Below are 6,361 nucleotides of genomic sequence, written 5' to 3' on the forward strand. Positions count from 1 at the left end.
GCTGGACTGTTATTCACACTATCCCTTACAACAAAAACAGCCCGAACCAAGAAGGGAATACATGAGACAGCCTGTTCAAAGGTCTATTGTAGGGCTTCATGCTGGTCCACATATATTTCAGCACTTGTATAAATGACCTGCCAACAACCATGTCGTGCAATTTTATCTCTTCTGATGACTTGGAATGTGTCACCAAAGCTCTATAATTCAGCACATTGAACCCAATCCCCTGAAGATGTTATAAATGTGATGGACTCCTGCAGCACATGGCATCTTATATTGAACCCTCATAAACGATACTGAGTGTACGTCAGCTCCACAATGTCAGTATCCAAACAGTAACCAGACTGTGCATTACAAAGTACCTCATTGTGATTCGTTCACACTTTTCATTATATTCTCACCGTAAAATTGAACAGAACAACTGGCTGCGTTTGGAAACAAATGGAAATTTCTATGTAAATGTTTTCGGCATTGCTTTAACCACTGACAGCAACATTTTATTACTGAAGGCCGTAAAGCCTTTTATTGCTCACTTAGTACAAACCCAACCATTTGTTTTGTTCAAATTTATAACTGGAATATCATCAAAACAATGCACAAATCACAATAAGGAACTTTCAAATCATGCGCCCAAGATCAAATGATTAAGCATAAGGACTTTAAAAATGTACAAGTATTTTTACATGTATGAGTATTTATGCTAATATAAAAACACTAACATTTCTGTGACAATAATTTAACTGTGTCCAAATGTTCTACAGTCGGTACGAGTACATATTTGCTGCTTTTATCTCGCAAGTCAGTAATTCGGTATGTGAATGTCAATGTCTGCGTGATGCTAGGTATGTAGGCCTTGACTCTGAAATACTGACGTATTGTTTCAAATAGCAAACCCCGACTCCAGCATCAGCTGTTCACAGCAAGCAAGGTACTGACTGGACCCAACCAACCTGCGCGCACAAACTCTCATCTCCCTGACCAATATTGGTCATGCTTGGAAAATATGTTTAATTTTAGTTCATTCTGTTGCTGATTACGTCAGTATTCATTGCCCATTCTCTCGTTTCCCTTGAAAAGGTGTTGGTGAATTGCTTTCTTGAACTGTTGTCGTCTGTGTGTTTAGGGAGACATAATGAGGGAAGATCTCGAAACAATAACACAAAATAAACAGTAACGTATTGCTAAACTAGGAGTGGTTTGGACAGAACATGAGTGCGCTAGTATTCCCATTTATCTGCTACTCTTGTCCTTCTGATGTCCCTGATTTTGAAAGGTGTAGTGTTCGAATCCTGCGTGAATTTCTTCACATCTTGTGTACGGTACACATTGCTGCTACCGAGTGTTAATGGATTAGAGATGAAGCTGCACTCATCTAGATAAATGGGACAGTAAACAAAACGGTTAGGTGTGAAATAACTCTCACACTGCACTGACACATCGTCACTCGAGGACAGAAATAGCATGGGTTTACACACAGAATAAATGTACACCTATGTTAGCCCTTTCGTATTCCTCAGCCGTATTCAGCATTGTGTTGGATATGCTTTAAGCCACCCTTGACATTGCCTCCATCAAACAATGAAGGATAGATACAGCATGGGGTTAGAAACAGGGTAATGTTCCCACTAAACCGACATGTTTCATATTCCCAGGCCACGTCCAGCATGGAGTTAGATATTAATTAATCAGACTCCATATCGACCCCACACCAACAGTCCCAGGACAGGTACAGCACAGGACAAGATAAAAAGTAAAACACCACATAAACTGATGTACATCAGGAGCCACCAGAACAGCATAACCACAACATCTAATACAGATTGATATTCACACTGTGCTAACCCAATCGAACACTGTAGGTTAGTTATAGACAGGAGTTAGCTAAATATTAAAGATCACCCTGCAGTATCCCCATCAGACACTCGCAGGAAATGGGCAACATGGGTGGCACAGTGGCTCAGTGGTTACCACTGCTGCCTCACAGCACCAGGGAACTGGGTTCGATTCCAGCTACAGGCGACTGTCCGTGTGGACTTTACACATTCTCCTCATGTTTGCGTGGGTTTCTTCACATAATCCAAAGATGTGCAGGTTAGGAAAATTGGCCATGCTAAATTTCCTATAGTTCTCAAGGATTTGTGGGTTAGTCGGATGAAATGTATAGGAATGAGTTTGGGTGGGATAGGCTTTGGACAGTTGGTGCGGACTTATTGGGCCGGGGGCCTTTTTCCACTCTGCACTACCACTATCACACAGATTCAGGACAGGTAAAGGAAAGGTTTTGACACAAGTTAAAGCTCCATCTACACTGTTCTCTGTCAAACACTGTCAGGTCAGTGTAATAATGCTGCCACTTTCAGAAGGTTATTTTGTCCTTGGGTTTTTTTTTTGTAAATGAGAAGTTGTAACGGCAGAGGTGTCAAAATTTCTCAGAAAGAGCCCACTTGAACAATGGTGAGGAGTGGCCAGTTCCCCCAGTTCAGGCTTTTGTTCTGATTTGGTTTATTTGGAACAGAGAAGCTGCCGATAGCAGGCACAGAAGCCGCTGCAGCTGAAACAGATTCCATACTTCAGTAGATGATCCCTGACTGAATTTTATCTCAGAAATCTCTCCTGCCCGCAAGATTCTGTGTTTACATTTACCTTTCACCAAATTGTGTGTTTATGGGATGTTACGGGAATTGGAACGGTTCATTGGTTAAGTTGCGTTACTGAGGTGCTTTAGTTTTCAAATAATGAAGTTATTCTAAATTCTGTTTTCTTCGTGTTTCAGCTGTAGTATTTCGATAACATTGTGTTTTCCTTAAAGCTGAGTGGTTTGGACCAGCTGCATCAGTCCTGAAATATCCACTACACATCATGGAGACCACGCTTGAAATATTGTGTCCCGTTCTGGTCGCCCTTCTATAGAAAAGCTACAGATGCTTTGGAGAGGATGCAAAGAAGGTTTACCAGGATGCTGCCTGGACTGGAGGGTTTGCCTTATGAAGAAAAGTTGAATAAGCTCGGACTTTTCTCTCTGGAGGGAAGGGGGAAGAGTGGAGATCTGAATCGAGGTATACCAGGTAATGAGAGGCATGGATAGAGTCAATAGCCTGAGACATTTCCCCAGAGCAGGATTGACTGGCATGAGGGGTCATTGTTTTAAGATATTAAGAGAAGAGTATCGAGGGATCATCAGTGGTAGGTTCTTTAAACAGAGAGTTCTGAATGCATGGAATGTGTTGTCAGCAGTGACGGTGGAAGCAGGACCATTAGGGAATTGAGGGGTGCATAGTTCAGGTTTTTTTTTATTTTACATTAGGATTAATCTTCTGCATAACATTGTGGGACCAAGAGCCTGCTTGGTGCTGTACGTTTCTATATTCTATGTTGTATCTTCTATTTTATAGAAAACTTGCCCCTTTTTAAAAACAGTCTATCCTTCCATTCTTCCTACCAAAGATGCTGCCTCACAAGTTCCGACATTTTATTCTACCTGCCATTTTTTTACCCACTCTCCTCAACTGTCCAAGTACTTTCGCAGCTACATGCCTATTTGACATTTGCAAACTTAGCAACAATCCAATCAGTTCCTTTGTCCAGAATGTTAATGTATAACGTGAATAGTTGTGGTCTCAACTCTGATTCCTGCAGAACTCACCTAATCACCGACTACCTTCCATGAAAAAGACCTCTTCATCCTTACTCCCTGCCTACTGCCAGTCAGCTAATCCTTTACCCACGCTGAAAACTTGTCCCTGACAACTTGAGTTTTTTCCTATTCTTCAGCCTGCTGTGAAACACCTAGTCAAAGGATAAGTTAGTATTCGTATATTTGAAAAATAGCCAAATTGATGCTGAAAGTTTGGATGACATGCCCTTACATTGCACAAGGAAGAAGCTGATACACAAGAGAACAAACTATGTTAAGAACATAATGAAGATGAGACATGTTGTACAGATTCAGTAAGTGAGCAAAAGTTGTAAAACAATGTGAGCGCATTCACAGCAAAAATCAAAAAGCTAACGTATTTTAAATAGAGAATCAAAAAACAAGTCACGGGACAATCTGTTTTTTGTTGTCTATGAAAAACAGAAGATTTACTCCCGGGCATAGCAAATGACTAGGTTTCTTCACTCGACTGATTTTTGGTATGAAGGTTTTGGCTTAGCATAAACTGCTTAACATGTTAGGCCTGCATTCCTGGTTGTTTAGGTCCACAGATCCATGGAAATACATGGTCAATTGTTGCCTTCTTCCATCATTCCATTGACTCTGGAGCAGTTCCTGCAGATTGGATGGTGGGAAATGTAATTTTACTGTTTAACATGACAGAGAGAGGAAAGTAAATCAGTGATGGACAGAACAGTCAGCCTAACATCAGTGCAGGAAACTGTTAAGTTTTACTATCAAAGTTATATTAGCACGTGGAAAATATTTTGGGAAATTGATAATATTTTACAGCAGTAATCAGAGATGAAATAACTGAAGATTCATCCAATGAAGTTTACCGGGTGGAGCTAAGAAATAAGAAGGGGATGGTAACGTTAATCAGGTTGTACTATTGGCCCTAAATAGTCAATGGGAATTAGTGGAACAACTGTGCAGGGAGACTGGGCAGATTTGCAGGAACAATAGAGGAGCAATCATAGGAGATTAAAATGTTTCTAACATAGAATGGGACTGACAGAGCGTTGAGGATTAGATGGAGTGCAATTTGCTAAATGCATTCAGGAATGTTTCCTCAAGCATTTAATAAGGGGTCCTGCACACAAAGGGGAAAACACGAACTATGTTTGTGAAATAGGGCAGGATAGGTGACTGAGGTGACAGTGGGGAGCACTTTTGAACCAGTGAACATGGTTGTGTTAATTTCACAACAGTTTAGGAGAGTGATAATACTGGTCCATAGGTTCACTTATAAAGTGGGCTAAGACAAATTTTAATGGAACTAAGCGCGATGTTGCGGGGTTGATGGGAGTAGTTTGTTTACAGGTAAACTGATCTCCGACAAGTGGGAGGTCTTTTATAAGTGTGATAGTTAGCATTCAAGGTCTATATGTTCCTGTGAGGATAAACTGCAACGTTGGCAGGAAAAAGGAACCCAGGATGACAAGCGATATTGAGACCTTGACCACAAAAAGGAGGGATGCATCATTCAGGTATAGGCAGGTGGGAATAAAGGAAACCCTGAAGGTATACAAAGGATACAGGAATTTACTGAAAAAAAGAAATCAGGAGGGCGAATGGGGGAACAAGATAGTCTTGGCTGAGAAGGTTAGGGTGAATCCAAAGAGGTTCTTTAAGTATATTAAAGAAAAAAAGAATAACTACAGTGAGAATTGGGTTACCTTAAGGACCAAGGAGGAAATGTGTGTGCAGAATCAGGGTAAGGTTGTCAGTGAATATTTTTCCTTTGTGTTTACTGGGGAGAAACATTTGAATACCTTGGAACTTGGGGAAGGTATTTGAGAAAACTTGGGGACATTCTATATTAGCTGAAAATGTGTTGCTGGAAAAGTGCAGCAGGTCAGGCAGTATCCAAGGAGCAGGAGAATCGATGTTTCGGGCATGAGCCCTTCTTCAAGAATCTGCCCGAAACGTCGATTCTCCTGCTCCTTGGATGCTGCCTGACCTGCTGCGCTTTTCCAGCTACACATTTTCAGCACTGATCTCCAGCATCTGCAGTCCTCACTTTCTCCTAGACATTCTACATTACATTAGAATAGATGTGGGATGTATTAGAGTGCATGAATTTGGATACATGTCTTAGTCCTGACGAGATATATCCAAGAACACTGCAAGGGGCTCGAATAGAAATTGCAGAACTTTGGCTAGATATATTTGCAACACTGTTAGCTACAGGTGAGATCCCGAAAGACTGGAGAGTAGCGAACGTTGTGACAATATTCAAGAAAGACAACAGAGAAAAGCCTGGGAACTACAGACCAATAAGCTTGATGTTTGTGGTGGGTTAGTTTTCTGAGAAGATTCTGAGAGATAAGGCATAAATGCATTTGGAGAGACAGGGTTTGTTTCAGAGTAATCAGCATGGCTTTGTATGTAGGAGATCAGCCTTACAAATTTGTTAGAGCTCTTTGATGAAGTAACCAAGCATGTTGATGAGGGCAGAGTGGTAGACGTAGTCTGGATAGATTTCAGAAATGCCTTTGATACGTTTGGCCTTTATAGGCTCCTCTGGAAGGTTAGATCGCATGGAATCCAGGGCAATATGGCAAATTGGATACCCAATTAGCTTGATGGTGATGAGCAGATGGTAACAGTAGAAGGATGCATTTATACTGGAGGACTGTGACGAGTGGAGTGCTTCAGAGGTCGGTGCAGGGCCCATTGCTGTTTGTTACCTATATCAAT

The sequence above is a fragment of the Hemiscyllium ocellatum genome, unplaced genomic scaffold (genome assembly GCF_020745735.1).
Source record: "Hemiscyllium ocellatum isolate sHemOce1 unplaced genomic scaffold, sHemOce1.pat.X.cur. scaffold_184_pat_ctg1, whole genome shotgun sequence".
In the NCBI taxonomy this organism is placed as follows: Eukaryota; Metazoa; Chordata; class Chondrichthyes; order Orectolobiformes; family Hemiscylliidae; genus Hemiscyllium; species Hemiscyllium ocellatum.